This window comes from Zalophus californianus, chromosome 8 (assembly GCF_009762305.2).
Source record: "Zalophus californianus isolate mZalCal1 chromosome 8, mZalCal1.pri.v2, whole genome shotgun sequence".
NCBI lineage: Eukaryota > Metazoa > Chordata > Mammalia > Carnivora > Otariidae > Zalophus > Zalophus californianus.
The window spans coordinates 47422794-47443880 of NC_045602.1; the positions used below are offsets into that span (position 1 = coordinate 47422794).

The 21087-nt window shown below is 35.1% G+C and overlaps 1 protein-coding gene and 1 pseudogene across 3 annotated transcripts in view; both read left to right on the forward strand.

Annotated features, from left to right (window-relative positions):
• Window positions 1-21087, forward strand: part of LRRTM4 (leucine rich repeat transmembrane neuronal 4) — a 733146-nt gene that overhangs the window by 584937 nt on the left and 127122 nt on the right. The gene's annotated exons all lie outside the window — the stretch shown is intronic.
• On the forward strand, window positions 1023-19825 carry LOC113937423 (annotated as a pseudogene).

Sequence of the window (21087 nt, forward strand, 5' to 3'; positions counted from 1 at the left end):
CAAAGGAAGTGTTAAACTATAATAAATGCAACAGAAAAAGCTTTCCTCAATATATGGGTTATATGTGGCATTGAGAAGAAAAGTTTTGTGTCAATTAGGAAAAAAAAGTAGGAAAATAAAATAAATATAGTGACTAAGAACTGACCAAGAACTGTAAGAATAAACATGAAAATAAGGTTGTATTTATTAGTTATTGAAATAAAGGTGAATTTTGTTTGAAGATTTTTTATGAAAGTCAGTGACTCCCAAATTGGTTTCAAAACAAATAACTAAATGCCATTTGTGAGAAACACATCTAAAAGAAAATGCCATTGAATAATAATAATACAGGTGGATAAATGTACGATAGATAAATACAAACAGGAAAAAAAAGGGGGCAATCTTAGGTAGTATTTGACAGTGCAATTCTGGTGAAAAGCATTTATGATTCATTCAACAAATATTTATGTAGTGCCTACTATAGTCAGGAGCAGGGCAGAGTGTCTCATCTATTAGGTCTGGACAAAATACTTTGTGGTCCTACCTTCCCCTCAACCTGATCTTGTCTAGTGATCAGGTGGTCAAGTGTTATCATCTCTGACTTCCTAAATAATCCTAGGCATCCAACATTTCTGCTATACTAGTCATGGAGTTATACCATAAGCACTCCCCTGCTCTCCAGAAGAAGCAACTAAAATTAGAGATATGTGTAATCTTCGTTAAATGCATTGATCTAGAAATTACAAATTTCATTTGACAATCACTGAAGAGGTAAACTTGGGGTTGAATAGATTACCTGACTGGTAGTAAAATCCTCTGCCCACTCATGACTAAGGCTACTATAAAATTCCTGGATTTTTAAAAACTTTAAATAAGCTTAGCAGGGGGGGAATCAATCAACTTTAAAAATACAAGACAATCAATGAAATTTGCTAACTGGAATTCAAATGACGGTACACAATGAATTTCCTTTAAGTTGATAATGGCATTGTAGTTATGTTAAAAACCTTTTTTTAAGGTCTTTTAGAGACTCTGTCGACACAATGACAGTAGGGCATGGGGAACCAGTGGGAGAGGTAGGTAGAGGAGTAGATGAAGAAGTTTGCCTGTGTTGATAATTGAGTGAAAGTCTTTGAGAGATTCTACTTTTTTCCACTTATGTATGTGTTTTCATTCTTCCCTGACAAATATAAAAATGAGTCCAGTAGCAATGAGCACAACCAGCACCCAGATCTTAGAGTCTAATGCTGTTCTTGATAAACATACCCAGATCTCTTTGAAGAAATGGCTAATTCTCAGGCTGGAGCAGGAATATACATGATAACCATGGAGCCTCTTGTAGTGCCAGAAAGTAAAGAAGAGCTCAAAAGCCAAAACAAAGGGACATGTCAAATGGATAGGAGCCAACAGGAAAGAAACTAATTGCCAAAACTGGCACAATTGGGGCAACAAAATAAATAATACAACCTACAGTATAAAATTAATGGCCATGAGTCCACATGATATACACAAAAGATCAGGTAGATAAATAAATGGGGAAAGAGACAAGTCTCCTGTACAGAAGAATTCCAAATCATTTGTAGATGCTCACTGCTCCAGGAGATGGAGCTTAATTCCCTAACCCTTGAGTGTGGACTGTACTCAATGACTTGCTTTTACAGAATAGAGCACAAAAAAGGGGACTGAGGGTGGGGGCAGTAACAATAGTAGAGAAAGATGGCAAACGTTACCTCTGCCAGGTGACCAAGATTTAGCATCATCTGTGGTAAGTCATCTTAATAGTGTGTACACACCAGATATGATGTGATGAGAAGCACTTCGCCTTTGTGGTCTTCTTACCGAAACCCAAGGTCCCAGTGTAACCATAAATAAATGGTCACACAAATCCGAACTGAGCAACATTCCACAAAATACCTGACTGGTGATTCTCAAAACTGCCAAATCACCAAAAATAAGCAAGATCTGAGAAACTGTCATAGCCAAGAAAAAGCTAAAGGACATGGTGACAAAATTTAATGTCACCATGTGGGATCCTGGAACAGAAAAAGGACATTAGGTGAAAATTAGTGAAATCTGAATATAATATGGAGTTTAGTTAATAATAATATATGAAGGCTGGCTTTTTAGTTTTGATAAATGTAAGATGGTAAAAATGGGGAACACAAGATGAAGAGTATTTGGGAAGTCTGTACTATCTTCGAACTCTTCTGTAAATCTAAAGCCATTCTAAAGTCAAAACAAAACAAAACAAAAGCAAAAAACATGCAACTATGGAGAAACCAGGAAAAAGTGTTTCAGTTATATAAATTAATTAAAATGTGGTAGAGACAGGGACTAGAATAATGGTACTTTGGCAAATGAAGTGGAATGCAAAGACAATTTGCTGAGAATCTGCTATGGGCTAGAGGCTATGCTAGATGCTTCATTTTATGTAGCATATATATTTTTTTAAGTTTTATTTATTTGGCAGAGAGAGATAGTGAGAGCAGGAGCACAAACGGGAGTGGGAGAGGGAGTAACAGGCTTCCCGCTGAGCAGGGAGCCCGATATGGGGCTCGATCCCAGGACGCTGGGATCATGACCTGAGCCAAAGGCAGATGCTTAACGACTGAGCCATCCAGGCGCCCTTATGTACCATATTTTATTTGTTGCTTTTTCATTATTCTATATTTAGACACACAAGAAAACACCTTTAAAACAACAACGGCTCCAAACAGTTACTAGCCGAGTCTCCCAAATTACAAATAAATCACCTTGACAACTTTTGAATGTCATTAGGGTTTACATATCACCTAGTGTGACAGCTATGAAAATGAAGTCTTCTCCAGGTTCTGAAGTAAATTACTAAAACCTCAATGTCATTCTTTTACACAAGTGCAAAACCTCCAGAAATCTATAGGAAACTAAACCATTATTTCAAAACCAAGTATTCATGCCTGAAGATTATAAAATGGGTGTCTATAGTCTAAAACTGTGCTGAAGAACTCAAAGTGTTGTGGAAGGAACTTCTGGAAAGCTTGTATTTAAAGCCCCTTATCTGAGACTAACAGAAGGTTGCATCAAAGTTTATCCTTTTGAGGAAAAATATTTTATTTCTATAGAAAAGGAAGAGAAGAGAGGAAAATGTGGAATGGCTGCATATTAACCATTTCCATCAAGACTACAATGTTGTAAATGTCTCCTGCAAAGTGATTTTTATTATCTGTAGGTGCCAGAAAAGGATCCTGCATTGTTCTTTTGAAAGAACTATGGGGCAAAATCTCACTGGAAAAATATCTAATTGGAATCCAAATTGAACATTCAGTGTATTTATAGAGAGTTCATTATGCAAGACACTGGGTTAGGTTAGTGGAAATAAATAATATTTCAAAAAAATATAAAGAAGTAAAAGATGAGAATTTTTAGAATTGTAGCAACAAAGATATTGTAGTTATTGCATTACTTAGAACTGGACAGAAGGCTGGGAAAAGACAGGATAAGAAACAGACTTTCTGTCATATTGATATTCAGTCTAAGACTGAAGTCTTTTCAGTCTGAAGTTTGAAGGCTAATATATATATATATACATATATATATATATATTCACTTCACTTACATTTCACTTACATGCCATGGTGTGCTCTGGATACTGACTCACTTAAGATCCATTTAGTGGGACCAAAGAGAATAGCCAAATAAAATAACTTTAAAATGATTTCATAATATATTTCACATAGCAAGGCATTCACAAGAAGGTGGTTCAGAGGTGGGAAATTGGAAATTCAAAAATGTCAGGTCCTTATCAGCATCTACAATTTTCTCAGCAGTCCCTTTAGAGTCATAGGATGGAGACTGTAGCTCCAAACATATGCCTTCACCCAGCCATGTTCAAAGTTCAAAGGATTAACTCAGGAGGTACCAGTGCTCAAACCCTGCATGTTATCAAGAAATGTTTGTCTTCAGGACTGGCCTTTGGCCAGTTCTTGGGAGATGAACTCTGAGCTCTTGGAATATTCTGGCTGATTTAAAAAAATATTTTGTGTTTTGTTTTGTATGCCGGGTCCTTGGGCTGTGAGGTTATCACTTTTCTTTTCTTTTTTTTTTTGTTATGTTAATCACCATACATTAGTTTTTGATGTAGTGTTCTATGATTCATTGTTTGCGTATAACACCATAGCACATACCCTCTCCAATGTCTATCACCCAGCCACCCCATCCCTCCCACCCCCCACCACTCCAGCAACCCTCAGTTTGTTTCCTGAGATTAAGAATTCCTCATATCAGTGAGGTCATATGATACATGTCTTTCTCTGATTGACTTATTTCACTCAGCATAATACCCTCCAGTTCCATCCACATTGTTGCAAATGGCAAGATCTCATTCCTTTTGATGGCTGCATAATATTCCATTGTGTATATGTACCACGTCTTCTTTATCCATTCATCTGTTGATGGACATCTAGGCTCTTTCCACAGTTTGGCTATTGTGGACATTGCTGCTATAAACATTGGGGTGCACGTACCCCTTCGGATCCCTACATTTGTATCTTTGGGGTAAATACCCAGTAGTGCAATTGCTGGGTTATAGGGTAGCTCTATTTTCAACTTTTTGAGGAACCTCCATACTTTTTTCCAGAGTGGCTGCACCAGCTTGCATTCCCACCAACAGTGTAGGAGAGTTCCCTTTTCTCCACATCCCCGCCAACTGTCGTTTCCTGACTTGTTAACTTTGATCGGATGGTTTATGCTAGTAATGTGGTTCATGGTGAATAATTGTTTTTGCTCTGGGAGGTTGGAGTCTGATGCATGCATATGTGCTTATGTGACGGATCACCCCCCAGCCCCCCATCGAAAAGAAACATGGACATGAAAGCTCCGGTGAGCTGCCCTCATTGGCAGCACTTTTTATGTGTGCCATCCATTGTTGCTGGAAGAGTTCAGCATATCAGTGTGACTCCACTGGGAAAGGACACCTCGAAGCTTAGAACTGTTTTCTCCTGAATTTCACCATAAGCACCTTCCTCTTTGCTGATTTTAATCTATATCCTTTTGCTGTAATAAACCATTGCCCTGAGGATAACAGCTTTTCTGAGTCCTGGGAGTCCTTTCAGTGAATGACTGAGCCTGAGGATGGTCTTAGCGCCCCCCAGCAACGTTAATGTCAGGAGTGGGAGGCAAGGAGGGCACTATTGTCATTCATGTCTCTTATTATCACAGAGGGAAAGCTTTTCCAGAATTCCCCCTGAACACTTCTTAATTTTCACTGGTGAGAACCAGGGCATAGGGCCTTTCCTAGCAGCAACTAAGGCTAAATTAAGTGCATGGTAGTTTTAGCCCCTGTCTGTAAGGTAGGCTGTTATTAAGGAAAATGGGACAAGGAAATGGCTGTGAACCAGACCACCAAGAGTGGTGACAGAGGATTTCTGTTTCCTCTATGTTTTTATGTCCTCCCCTTCTCTTTTTATGGCCAATCTCATTTATTCCACTTACACTTTTGGATGGGGATAAGCCTACACATCCTATACTTGCATGGTTTATATGATAGGCCAAATATATTCCTAGAAGAAAATTTAAACTGATGGACACATGAGACATAAAGGTGAATTTATGAATTATGTTAAGAAATTTAACCCAAGTTGGTACATAGCTGTACACAGGAGATTTAGTCTAAATCTGAACTGACAGAAAGAAACTACAATATTATCATTTGACTGCACCTCAAGTAAAAAAAACTTTAGCATTAAATGAAATTTCAAAACATAGTATTTATTTGCTGCAAGTTTGTTACTCTTTTGTGATTTTAATGGTTAATACAGCACTTGCAAAACTTTCATAAAAGGAGGACAGACATTTTTCAGGAAAGTATATTTCTTATACATTGGTGTGTTATTACAGTGTTTAGGTATTCTTGTTTTGTTAACATACCATTGTTTGTTATTGTTTGGTGAAAAGATGGTACATGAAGTATTAATCCTGGAAAACCAGCTAATACCTTAAAATATCAAATGGTGTGTTCAGCCCTCTTCTCTGCCCCCAAAGTAAAAAGATTCTGTTCTTCCTATTATCATCAAGATTGCAGGCTAAGAGATACAGAAGCACATTTTCCCTCTGAGTACACCTTTACCAATACAAAAATGAAGGGAGTAGGAGGCGCTAGTCAAGATGATACAGGTAGAGAAGAGTAAAAATAGAAAGAGGAAATGAGAATCAGTGTGTAACTTCCCGCTACTCTGCCAGCCAGAGGCAGAGTATGATCTGGAGATGAGAATGAAGAATGGGAGGGACCATTAGGGATTTGACTGGGATTGACATAAACTGGAAGGAGAGTAAATTTGGGGCTCAATTTTATTATCTTGATATATGGTACTCAGCAGGCTTGCAGAGAAGGGCACATGTTGATATATGCACAGTAAGAACTCCAGACATCTCGCTGAGTTTTCCATGGAGGGAAATGGCCTGGAAAAAGATCCAACAGTTTTGGGTGACACCGAGAGAAACACAGAGCTGAGAGAAGGAGTTAGTACATCCAACAGTGATACATAATGCATGTAACTCTGGTTAGAAACACAGACACTGTTTTTCAAAAATGACAGTGCTATGAAACCCAGTGAATAAAATGAAAAACATATTTGAATTGAAAGGATTTTGGAAAGCGTTCTGGGAATTTAATGTACGAAGGATCAGCAGACTATGGATGGCCCTTGCACAAAATCAAAATTGCTCCTGGTTTTGTAAATAAAGATTTAATGGAATGTAGCCATGTTCATATATTTAAATATTGTCTGTGGCTACTTTAATGTTACAGTGACAGAGTTGAGTTGTTGCAACAAAAATTATATGACCCATGGGTTTTAAAATATTTATTCCCTGACCTTTTATAGAAATAGTCCAACCTCTGGTTGACACCAAAAAGGATATATTAACAAAGGGCACCTGTGTATTATACAACCCAATAAACAACATGGGCACAGTCTTCCATATACTATAAATATCTTGCTGTAGAGTTATAGTCAACCCAGGGAAGAAAACAAGGGAATGTGAATATGGGTCTTTTATTTGAAATGTGATAGGTTTATAAATGTTATCTTAGCTGGGATTATCTGCATTTAATTTACCTAGCTTGCTAAGAAGCAAGCTAGGGTTCCAAGTCAGATATTAAACTCAATTCTAGAAACATAGTTGCATTTTTGCACATCTGAGTTTTGAGGGCCTAGAATAGCAGGTCATGATATTTTACGTCAAAATACCATGGATCTAAAATTAGTGGGAGTGGGGCACTTACGTGGAGCAGTCAGTTAAGCATCTGACTCTTAGTTTTGGCTCTCATGGGGCTTCACAGAGTTGTGAGATCAAGACCTGCATCAAGCTCCATGCTCAGAACAGACTGCTTGAGTTTTACTCTCCCTCTCCTTCTGCCCCACCCCCTGCTCTCTCTCTCTCATAAATAAATAAATCTTTAAAAGAAATTGGTGGGGGACATAGAGACTTTAACACTTCAATTGGACACTAGTACCTTTCAGGTGTATCTCAGATATCAACGAGAACTTATGTATATTTTTTAAACTTGGATACAACTAGATGCTAGTAATTTTTCATTAATTTTGACTAACCATGAGTATTTTTTTAACCTGCAATCATATTACTCTACCATTTCTCTGGTTAATTATCATAATTCTTCTATTTTATTCTCTCCTCTGGAATTTATAGCCTACATGTATTTTATCTTCAGCATCTGTTCTACATGTGACTTTTTTTCTTTTTATCACTTCCATCTCTTTATTCTTAACTTCTGATTGCTGAGAAAATTTCTCTGTCCTCAAATGCACTGGTTCTGTTTTTTCCAGCTACAAATCTGTGACTTACAACCAGATTACCTTTAAAAATTCAAGGATTACCTTTCTATTTTCCAATAAACATTTTCTCAGTAAGATTTATTTCTCATTGTTTAATAATTGCTCTATTTCATAGAAATAGTGTGTTATTATATCTTGAGATATTTTACATTTTTCTTCAGTTTTTATAACTTTTTAAATACAATGACAAATATGGTAGTTCCTTGAAATTTTTCATATATATATGAAAAAAATATATATATATTCCTTTTACTTAATCCCTCAAGGAGAACATTTTTCTAATCTATATCTTAAATGGGTAGAGTTGGCTGGGATAGTTTCAGTCAGGCATGACATGAGTTGCTTTGGTGACTTCTTTGTGTTCTGAATATAGAAGAATCAAAAATATATGAATCAGATTTACTTGAGTGAAGGAGGTAAATGTATCCAACTACCTTCATTTTAACTTTCACCTCCAGTAAAATGTCAGAGGTCTAAGCTTTCAGAGCAAGAGAAAGGTAGCACAGCTTGAGACAGAGGGAGGAAATGATCTTTGCCTCTCTATTAAAAATAGATCTTGCCAATTTATCTGGGGCACTGTCCCCTGTTAACAGAAACACAACTCTAACCAGAACAATCTTCAAGGCAGAAGTCTGCCTTAATTGTTAGGGCTGAATCCCACTTTGAGATCATTTCATTTACTTGATGGACTATCCGTGAAGACTCTAACCCATCACCTACCTGTTCTTCCCTCTGGTGACTCTTCCTCCAGTCAGGATATCTTCACCTACCTCCTATTCCCAAAGCAAGTATTTTCTTGTGTATGGTAAATCACCAACTGATTGTCTTTTCAACTTCCTTTTGGTCTAATTTTGAATTTTTTGAGAGATTTATAAAATTTTTTGATATTTGGATAATACTCTTTCCTAGATCCAGCGTCAGTTCTTTTTTCTTGATACATTTTATTGGGTATTTGGAAAATGGATTTCTTCAGCTTCAGTATTAAGCCCAGGTGAACAGAGGCTTTTAACATCAATGAAAAAAGGCATCCTTTAATTTTTATTTCATCTGCATAAGATACCTGAAATTTCCTTTCTATGTCTAGTAAACTGAAGTTAGTCTGTGATTTATAATCTTTGTTGTTAATTAATATGTAACTATAGCCAGAATTTAACAAAGAATTGTGATGGTGAGCAACAAAATTAGTTAATCTTGGAAATTAATCTAAGTTTTGGTATTAAACAAATAAAAGTTTGTTAAAAATTATAGAAATAGAATTAAATAAAATGAAACATACTAATTTAAAATTTCAATTTAAGGTTGTTTTAAAAATAAATAGAACTGGAACACTACATCAAAAACTAATGATGTAATGTATGGTGATTAACATAACATAATAAAATTAAATTAAAAAAAGAAATACCACTATGAAAAATGGTGGCATGGGAATTTAAGTCTATCTAAACTCATAACCCATCCTCCACGTAACACCCAATAGTGTTAACCAGGTAATAATGTCAGACAGAGGGGTAGAAAATAAAATTAAAAGGATAAAATGCCTTTGTTGCCTGAGGATAAGATTAAAAAGTACTTAACTCTAATTGTCCCACAATCACTTCAGCGGTTTTTCTAATTAATCTCTTTAAGATATTTGGAAGAAATGCCAAACTCTAACCCACCTGTCAGATCATTTCCTCATGAAGGGTAATAACATGGTTAAACACATGATCACAGAGAAATAGCTCCAAGCACTGAACACAGTGTGGGCTTTCTTGTGGGCTTGAATTTGAATTCTGAATCTATCACTCAATTTGGGTAACTCCTTTAACCTTGATGAAGTTGTTTCTTCATCTTTAAAATTGGAATATTGAAGCCAACCTCAAATGGTTGTGTTGAAAACCAAATGAAATAAAACACTTTGAGAAGGTTGTGCAGGAATGCCTAGAACACAAATAATATCTTCCATCGAAATATTTAGTAATACCTGCTGAGCTGTATGTAATTTTTAACCTCATATTATTCAATTGGATATAAAACCTTGCTATTTATCCTGATGATTTTTTTATTAAATCTTCTTAATATTTACTTGATATGTATTCCTTATAAAAAGTCATTCAAAAAACAAAAACAAAATAAATAGAACTTTGTTGGGTCAGAACAGAGAGAATGAATGACTTTTTATTCAAACACACTGCACATTTTTTCAAGTGGACAAGAATGTGAAATAAGATCTTTAATAATATATTTAATAATCATGATTTAATTGGCATTCTATTTAAATTTACTGTATGAACAGAGAATACCCACTAGTTCAAATGATCACTGAAGCTTTAGAAAAACAATTATACTCCACGTCATGAAGTATAACTGAAATATTTCCACATATAAAGAAAAAAGTAGAGGGAATACAGTATATATTTGTTATTCACAATGCAAATCAGAGAATAGACTAAAGAAAAAGAAATCAAAACTCTTGCATATGAAATGAATTTTAAAAATGACATAGTCACATGGTATTGATGAATCACTAAACTCTACCCTGAACCTAATAATACACTATATGTTAACTAACTTTAAATCAAAAAATGACATAGCCACAGATATGAAGGAAATTAAATAATTGTAAATTCAATTTTACGGTGATAGACATTGGAGAGGGTAGGTGCTATGGTGAGCACTGTGAATTGCATAAGACTGTTGAATCACAGACCTGTACCTCTGAAACAAATAATATATTAGACGTTAAAAAAAAAGATGGCAGGAAGGGAAGAATGAAGGGGAGGAAATCGGAGGAGGAGACGAACCATAAGAGACTATGGACTCTGAGAAAAAAACTGAGGGTTCTAGAGGGGAGGGGGCTGGGGGGATGAGTTAGCCTGGTGATGGGTATTAAAGAGGGCATGTTCTGCACGGAGCACTGGGTGTTATATGCAAACAATGAATCATGGAACACTACATCAAAAACTAATGATGTAATGTATGGTGATTAACATAGCATAATAAAAAAATACTAAAAAAAGTTAACATAAAAAATATAATAGATGGTGTTTTAGGGAAATATTAACTAAGATAAACAACAAAAACAAAATAGAAAACATGACTAGAGTAGAAACTTGAAAAAAAAGAAAGGATTTACTGGTACCTAAGAATGCAACCACCGAAAGGTAGTTTTATGAATAAATATATTCCACCTTTACTCTGTAAAGTATTACTGACCAGAAGTAAAACCTGGAAACTTCATATTTTTTCATAAAACTCTATCATAACCTTATTCCAAAACATTCCAAAAATAGTATACTAAAATTAAAACTACAGACACTACAGAATATTCCTCAGTTGTGGGTATAGATTTTAAAAAGAACCTAATAAACAAAAACGTGAATGCAACAGTTTCAACTATGTGGTTAGAGAATAAAGTGCCATGACTAAGTGTTTTATTCTGTGGATGAATAAATGATTCAAAAGTATTCAATATATTAACATAAATAAGATAAAAAACAAAAACCACACAATCATGAAAATCCTTAAAGAACTGTGAATAGAAGTACACCTTTTTAATATTAAAAAACTCTATTTTTAATAATATTTAAACAGTGGCAAAAGTCTAAAATGTGCTCTAAAATAAAGAAGTCTTCTATCTATCACCATTATTCTTTTACATATTTTCTAATACTTCTAATCAATATATAAAGAACAAATGGTTGAAATAGGAACTATGAATATTGGGAAATAAATGACAAAATTTATCCTTATTTGCAGGTGTTAAAATTATTTACTTGAAAAACTTACTTTCAACTTAAAAATCCCAAATTAACAAGGAAATTCAGTAATATAATTAAATAAGTAAACAGACATTAATTGTCCTTTATCAAAATAATCTGAAAAATAATCATAAGAGAAATATATACCATTTACATTAGAAAAAATACAACGTATCTGGCAAAAGCTTATCATGAAACATGCAAGATAGGAAACACATATTGCTAAATTCACGTTTCCAACATATATAAATCTCTTACAAATCAATAAATATAACAACTATTCCCAAGGAAAATGGGTCAAGGTCTTAAATAAGCAAAGCAGAAGAAATAGATATAAAGACGTGTTCAGAGGCGCCTGGGTGGCTCAGTTGGTTAAGCATCTGCCTTCAGCTCAGGTCATGATCTCAGGGTCCTGGGATCAGGTCCTGCACTGGGCTCCTTGCTCAGTGGGTACTCTGCTTCTCTTTCTGCCTGTTGCTCCCCCCGTTTGGGCTCTCTCTCTGTTAAATAAATAAAATCTTAAAAAAACACAAAGATATGGGCGCCTGGGTGGCTCAGTTGGTTAAGCGACTGCCTTCGGCTCAGGTCATGATCCTGGAGTCCCAGGATCGAGTCCCACATAGGGCTCCCTGCTCGGCAGGGAGTCTGCTTCTCCCTCTGACCCTCTTCCCTCTCGTGCTCTCTATCTCTCATTCTCTCTCTCTCAAATAAATAAATAAAACCTTTAAAAAAAAAAACACAAAGATGTGCAATATCAATAATGCTACAAAATAAATGAAAATATTTTTGATTGGCAAAGGTTAAAAACTATATGATGATAACCTGTGTCTTCTATGGTAAGGAAATTGGGCCCTGTGATATCAGAGATTTTTACTTGGTAAATCTAAGTTAGTATGATATTTCTGAATGACATTATCTCTAAACATTTTACAATGGTTTTGGAATTTTATGTACCTATTTCCTGTTTTACCTCTAAGATTTTATCCTAAGAAAATAATTAAGGGTGGATAAAATTATACTCACAAGAGATTCATCATAACACTATAATTGCTGAAATATCAGAAGAAATCTAATTGAAATAAGTATCAAACTAAGACATATACCTGACATGCAATATTATACCATTTTTGCAGAAGTATATTTATTGATATAAAATAATCATTGTGATACAATAAATGAAAAATGTTTATAAAATATTGGGTATAATGTGTTATATTTTATTATATACAAATACCTAATTAAAAGGATACCTATCATAACTCACTGTTTTTAGTATATGGTGGTGGGGTTATGGACAGTTTCAAACTACACATTTGTGACTCTACACACAAACACCCAAATAATGAAGTTTTCATTTTTTTAAATTGGAAATTGTGACTTAATTGTTGTGTGTAATTCTATCAAAGTGATGTATCATTAATTTTCTTCAGTTGGTTAAGCAACTGCCTTTGGCTCAGGTCATGATCCTGGAGTCCCGGGATCGAGTCCCACATCGGGCTCCCTGCTCAGCAGGGAGTCTGCTTCTCCCTCTGACCCTCTTCCCTCTCGTGCTCTCTATCTCTCATTCTCTCTCTCTCAAATAAATAAAATCTTAAAAAAATAATAATAACAATTTTCTTTTTTTCACATTTTACTACAGAAATGTGTCAAGACTTGTATCCCTTAAATTTACACAATGTTGCCTATCAATGTTTTCACTTTTTTCAGTTCCTCTTGAGTGTGTATATTACATGTCATTATCCTATTCTATTTCAATTGCCATTTTTCTGTCTCCCTTTCTCTCCCTCTATTTCCCTGTCTTCCCCATGAGTCCTCCTATCTCTGCTGCATTCTTTCCTCTTTCCCTATTTTCAGTTTCTCCTCTTGAATGAGCATATCAGAATTCCATAATGACCCACTCTGTGATGCCATGGCTTGCCTCCCACTGCCATTAACCATAGGAAAAAGCTATAATTCATTAACCACAAACCCTAGGAGAAAGCTGTAACTCTCAAGTACTAGATTTCAGATTTTTGAAATGCTTGATAGAATTACTTCAAATTGAAAGATTTATACCCTTTTGGGTGTATACTCGTTTCTTGACAAGGAATATGTCCTGTTCCAGCATTTGTTCTTGGCTGTCAAGGACAACATTTTCATTTTTATTTTCAAGAAATCCTTAATGGACTTAAAACAAATAATTGTGAAAATGCTCATAATGATTATTGTATTAACAAATGCTTTGACAAAACGATCATCTCTTTTATTACAGTGGCTAGGCTGTACGTCCATCTATTATCTTACTCCCTGAAGGTTTCCTTTACAAACTCAATACTGATTGAGTCTTATTCTCAGCCTTCAGGAAAAATGTTTCTTTCCAAATGAATCATTGTTAACTAAAGGACACTTTCTTAGACATTTCTTTTTCATCTTATTTCCTGAGTAAAATGTACACATATTATGGATCAAATATGAATTTCATATTTTCTGCAAAGATTTGCTACTTTAGATTGTTTCACTGAGTAAAGACATTTTATGTAGATGAATTTATTACTCAATTCCATCAAGCTTATCAACATCCTATCTTGTTATTTAGTCCAGACATTGTGCAAAATGCATGAGAATGGTCAAAAAAGACAGATAATGTCTAGGGGAAGAATGAGATATATTTCTATGTTGGAGAAAAATGAAATAAGCTGGAAAGAGACAATGATATGAGATCAATTAACATTTCACACCACAGTTGTTTTCATATAACAGAGTGTTTCTGTGAATTGAATGACCTTCTAGCATCTTTGTAGCCATTTCATTGCAAAGGCCTCTTCAGAAACACAAAGTTACTATTTAGAGTGATAAGTAAAGAACTTGACACAAGCTCTATCCTTGGGTGCACACATACTCTTTGTAAGGAATTCCATCAATCCATGAATAATGAGAAACTGAAAAATGTATATGCTTAATAATAGGCCTTTAAGAATGAATCATCTTCATAACACTTTTGACAAGTGTGTGGCTCATATTATTTTTATTCTAACACTTCATGGTGAATAGTTTTATACATTATACCCTTTTTTTAAAAAAAAATATGTAACATTTGATGTTGTTTCAGGTCACTGAAAACTTGCTAATAGCAGATGAAGTTTGAGTATGTGTTTTCTAATTCCAAGTCAATGTTTTTTGCCCTGAGCCAGCAGCCTTCTAAGACACTGGCATCAAGTCCTTTTTACTCAAATATATGAACATGGGTCATTTATTGGCAGTTTGTATCATCTATACTCTCTCAAAGACTTACATAAACACTGTTGAGAGATGTCTAAAGTTCTACCTGGTCATATTCTCAAGCTTGCATGCCAACAACACAGATTATTTTCCATTATGAAAATATTACTGCAATGATACATGTAAGTGTAAAACATAAGGCAAATATCAAGTGTATGCATAAACCCTATGGGACTGGGACAGTTGTATGTCTACTTTATCTGTGATGATTTTCTTCCTTGAACAACAATCTCTGATTCAAATCTGGTATGATCAGTAGGGTTGTAGGTTTTATCTTCTTAAAAAATATATGGCTATTCAGAGAATAAGGTTATATCCTTTTAAGTTAGCTAACTATGTAACAGAAACTTCATGACTCCTTCCACCTTGGCCTACAGAAAGAGGTAAAAATATAGAATGTATATGGCAAAAGAGGTACTGATCTTTGTCACATAATTTTTAAGTAAGTATTTCCACGTTGATATTCCCTGTAGTGAAATAAAACCATAAACAGAGTGGGAAGAAACTTAGAAGCATCAAGTCAGTTCTTTCTTTGCCTGCTTGAATCCTGTGTACAAAATCCCAAACAAATCCCTACCTAGACCTGCTATTAAAACTTCCAGCAATGATTAACTCATTGATTTCATTAGGTAGCTCATTCCAGTTATGTATAGCATTTATTGCTGATATTTCTGCCTACTACTGAGCTGGAAAAAAAAAAAATACCTCCTTATAAATTCAACCTAGAGCTTAAGACATACCTCATACAGTAGGACTTTAAGTCTCTGAGGACACTTTTTTGGGTATCTTTTGAATCTCCAACTTTATTATTATATTTGAGCCAGATCTGCTAAGGGTAACTCACTACTATCTTAGTCTTCTTTTTACAGAGTAAAGTTATTTTTAATAAGATCTTAACTGCATATTTTCATTAACCTTGTATAAAGATCTATCTAAAGGAAAGAGATGTATGAATTAATTCTATCATCAAATGTTTCCATTAGCCACATTATTATTATTGTTAACACTCTGAGCCTTAGGTATATGTTTTTACTTTAAGTTTTAGAAAGTTATAAACATATTTATTTAATGTTCCATTATAGCAACATCATCACTATGATTTTAAGAGAGAACAATACTTTGTTTTATTTCCATTTGATAACCCATACCAGAATATTCTTTGACAAGTTGCTACATGTTAAGCAGTTGACTGTGTATGATCTTAGAAACAGATATACCCGTGTTTGTCTCAATTTTATTTGTTCTTATCTAATGAATTTAGCCTAGCATTTTAAACCAGGAGCCTTATTTTGTTTCCATATGTGATATGAGGATTATAAAAACAACATTATAGTGTAATCATGAGGATATAAAACACATGAAAATGCTTGGCATTTGTTGGTTTAAAGTAAAAACTAATTTCCTCTCTTCCCTTTCTCTCTTTTAATAAAGATAGCCTGCTAGATATCCCAAATCAATCCAAGTTTTGCTATTTTTCTGTTTGTTCTTTCCTTTTTCATTAAAAAAACATACATTCAGTCTTCCAAATAAGCACATACTTCTTCTCTCTAACATTCTTGCCCAAGATGGTTTCTCTAAGAAGACTATTTTTGTTCTCAGTAAATTTGTAAAACTCCATTAGGCAATTTGCTGATACAGCTTAAAAGAAGATAAGAAGATCTGCTAAGCATACTCTCATCACACAATAAGAGACATCCCATGAAGTTGAATCACATGCTGCTCTGCCCCAGGTGTAATTGGGGTGGGCTAAGCACTGAACTGAGAGTGTGTTGTCTGAATGGCAATTCTACCATGCCATGCAAACCCGGGAAGTAACTTCACTTCTCTCCATTTCAGTTCCTTATAAGTAGGTGGAAATAAGACCTGTCACTCAGTACTGCTGTCAAGATTAAATAAGATGTTGAACGTAAGAACTCCTGGCTTTCACATTTTCATTAAATTGGATTCCTACATTTAGAGAATGGCCACATGATGCTGAAACATTTGATGGATTTCCTTTAAATCTTAAAACATTTGAATCATTAGCGAATTAGTGAATGGATAAAATACTCTATCCAATAAGAGCTCCCATTATGATAAAATAATATTATATAATTGAGAAAAGCAGCCTATCACCTTTCCTGGATGCAATTTTTGTATGATAGTCTATCAGTGGTGGGATTATAAATATTTGAAACCCAGGAAAATACCAAATCTATCATTTATGTGTAATAAAAATACTTTATGGATGTTTCACCTTTTGATTTATCTCAGTTGCAAAAAATGCCATGTTTGACTGCTATTCAGAATCCTAATTTCTCTGGACAACAATGTCATCAACAAACATTACCAAGCTTAGATAAAATAATCTTTTATAGTTTTAATGAAATTTGGTTGAAAGGTAAATGAAATAATTCAACATATATTAATGAGCTGAGAAGCTGTGGAATTTGATTGACAGATTAAAATTACATTAACCTTGACCCATCAAATTTATTAGTTTATTATAGAAAAAGTCACTCCTAGTCCCTGGAAATAGACCTAATTAAGAGACACCAAGAAATAGTAAGAATTCAAATGGACATGCTAAAATTTCAGAAACTCTTTCCAAATGCACCAGGGAAATCTACCAATTTGGGGCTAGTTGATGTATAACTTAATATAATATTTTAAAACTAGGGCAATTTGATTCTAGATAAGTATTCAATGAAAAATAAAATGGTTGTGCATAATGAAACTTAGAGTGCAAGGCCAGATGAAACTTAAAATAGGAAAAGTTCACTAATGGACCCAAATCTCATCCAGGAACTGTCTCCTAGTGTTATCCCTAGGGCCCCTACTATAGCCACTGGTCTTATGAGGCCTCCTTCATGGCTATCATCTTCCATCTCTATCCCCAAATTCTAAACTTTCCATATTCCCCTAGGTCATCGCAATCCACATGCCTCAGGTTCTTTTCTCCCAGAGCTCTGGTTAATGAGAGGTGATATGATACACAAATTCTTATTAAAGCATTACTATGAATAGTTGCTAAAAATACATTATGCTGCCTCAAATCCGACTGGATAGAGACTGGCCAATTAAAAAAAAAAAGTAGTTATTTAATTTTAAGAAAGGTTGATTAAAAAAGGAGGAACATAAATAACTCCTGGCAGGTAGAGACAGGAGTAGTTGGGTGTAGCCCCAGTGATCAGGTTGCTGTAGAAAATGGACTGCATATTTTTTAAAAGATTTGGAGATTGACCATATTTTTGTATGTTAAATAGAGGACAATTAAGTTAGTTTCCATAATGTTACTTTCCTTTAGATAAAAGTCACACTTTTACAGCTTTTCTATGTGCTTTGACCAAAAGAAAATCTAAAAATTCTTCACATTACAGAAGAGACCATGTGTGTGCACGGATGAGCACGTGCACATGCACACATGTATGTGTCAGGTATGAAAAAGAAGGCAGACAGTCTGGGGAATTTTTCTTTAACTGTTCTTTTCAGTAGGCATACTAATGGTTCCCCAAAGAAGTCTATGTCCTAATTCCTGGAGACTATGAATATTTAGGCTACATGACAGAGGGGAATTAAGGTTACATTTGGAATTCAGGTTGCTAATTATCGGACCTGAAAATGGAGAGATTATTCTGGATTATCCAGATGGACCCAATAAGATCAAAATGCTCCTTAGAAGCAGAAGAAGGAAGAAGAAAAAAGTAAGAGGGCGATGTGAGTGTCGAGAAATGAAGAGATGTAATGTTACTGACTTTGAATGTTGGGAAAGGGAATCATGAGCCAGGGAATGCAAGGAATGTGAGCGGCTTCTAGAGCCTGGAGAAGGCAAGGAAATTCAGTCTACCCTAGAGCTTCCAAGAAGGAACCCAGCCTTGCTTACATCTAGATTTTAGCTAAGACCCATGCCAGACTTTTGAACTACAAAACAGTTAAGAATAGATTTGTGTTGTTTTAAACCACCAAATTTGTGGTAATTTGTTACCACAGCAATAAAAAAGAATTATTTGATTCCACAGAAGGTACTCTTCCTATATATATGGTGCCACTCCTAGAAAAAGGGAAGGGAAGGAAAGGAAAGGAAAGGAAAGGGGAAAGGGAAAGGGAAAGGAAAGGGGAAGGAAAAAAAAGTTAGAAAATGCCTGGATTAGTTGTATTTTTAGGTCTCTCACAATTCTGAAATTCAGTTCTAATTAACTTCTGCTAATATATGTTTCAATTCAATAGTGTTAATTGAATGTCATGGGATTTAGTATTGCGCTGTTTTTATTTAACATGTGAACACTTCCGTGATATTAAATGTGCTTTGTAAAGAAGATTAATTCCTATATGATATCCTATCAATGGAGATGCCACAATTTTTAATCATTACCTTGATTTTGTAAATACAAAATATTCCAGTTTTTCATTATTTTAAATTATGCTGAAATAAACATCCTTGTACATAAATCTTTGACTAGCACTCCTTATTTCAATTGCATAATTTGCTAGAAGTGCACTTATTCATTTATTCAAGAAATATTTGGGGGACGGAGTGGCCAACGGTCTGCAGAGCAACATACCTAAGTTTTATTGTGACTACTACAACGCGTACCTCACCCATGACACTCCATCTGTGAGAAAGACACACTGCAGTGGTAGGAAACACAAAGAGAGTGTGAAAGACTACTGTCAGAAATGGATGGAAAAGCAGGCTCAGAGCCTGATTGACAAAACAACCACTGCATTTCAACAAGGAAAGATACCTCCTACTCCATTCTCTGCTCCTCCTCCTGCAGGGGCAATGATCCCACCTCCCCCCAGTCTCCCGGGTCCTCCTCGCCCTGGCATGATGCCAGCGCCCCATATGGGGGGCCCTCCCATGATGCCAATGATGGGCCCTCCTCCTCCTGGGATGATGCCAGTGGGACCTGCTCCTGGAATGAGGCCACCTATGGGAAGCCACATGCCAATGGTGCCTGGGCCCCCAATGATGAGACCTCCTGCCCATCCCATGATGGTGCCCACTCGCCAGGAATGACTCGACCGGACAGATAAGAAGAGACAGGAACCTCTTTATATTCATTTTATGTTACTTGTTCTACTTTACCAAGAGATCATGGTGCTGTGACTCTGGGTGTTTTCTCACAGCAGGACAAGAAAGACTTGCTCCCCCTTCCTATCAAAGCGAGAATAGTTTTTGCCGGGGAGCGGTAGGACAAAAACAAAAAAAAGAGCAATTTTCATTTGTATTGTGAAATATGAAAATAAAATTGTCAACTGTTTTAGTTAAAATATTTGTAGAAAGCTGTGATGTACCAGGAGCTATTCTATGATTTGGCATACAGGAAAGAATAAAACCAAACCATTGCCCTAGTGGATACATTATAACAAAAAGAATATAAAATATAATATTAGGAATGACTATTGCTTTAAAAATAATTAAACAAGATGAAGAGATAAAGGTGATGGCGGAAGTTTTGAGACTTCTGATATGTATTTCTAACTACCTAATACTTGAAAGGAATCCATTTTGACATCTATAAAAAATATATGTGAGTTTTCCACACTCCACACTTCTACTGGCATATATCAAGTTATGAAGCAGCATTCACGATCTATTTAGTGTGGACATCATACAAACACATTGTTCTAAGTGCTGGGGACTCAGAAGTGAATAAAGAAATGTTCTAGTTTCTGTATATCTTGCTATCTAGTGGATTACCTTATATTATATTGTTGCTATTATTTTACCCCAGTTTGTCTTTTGCCTCTTAATTTATTCATAATTGTCTTTAATGTTTACAAGTTTCAAATGCATATGTAATGAAATCTGTTCATATTTTTGGTAACTCCATTTATAGTTTTAACAATTTTCCTATTACTCTTTTCTTCCTTCCTTCCCTTCTACCTACCCTGCCTTCCTTTTTTCTTCAGCCTGCCAGGCATGAACTCATCCTAGGTGCTTTGCCTTAGCTATTTCCTTCTTGTGGAAAAATCTTTTGCCAGGAATCTTTAGGGTTGATTCCTCATTTACCTCAAGTCTTTGTTCAAATATCACCTTCCTAAGACTTACATGGCCAGTCTATTTACAATTCTGTGCTTCTCAATAGTACTCATCATCTACCATTATAAAATATAGTGTATGTAGATTTGTTGTTTACTTGTCTTTCTCCCCTTCCCTGGAGTGTAAGCTAGCTCCGTGAGGGCAGGTATTTCTGAGTTTTCTTCACCTCTGTATCCCCAGCATTTCTCTATATATTTGTTGAATATTATTAAAGTTCTTTCCTCTCTTGAGGTGTGTAAAAATTCACCTACAT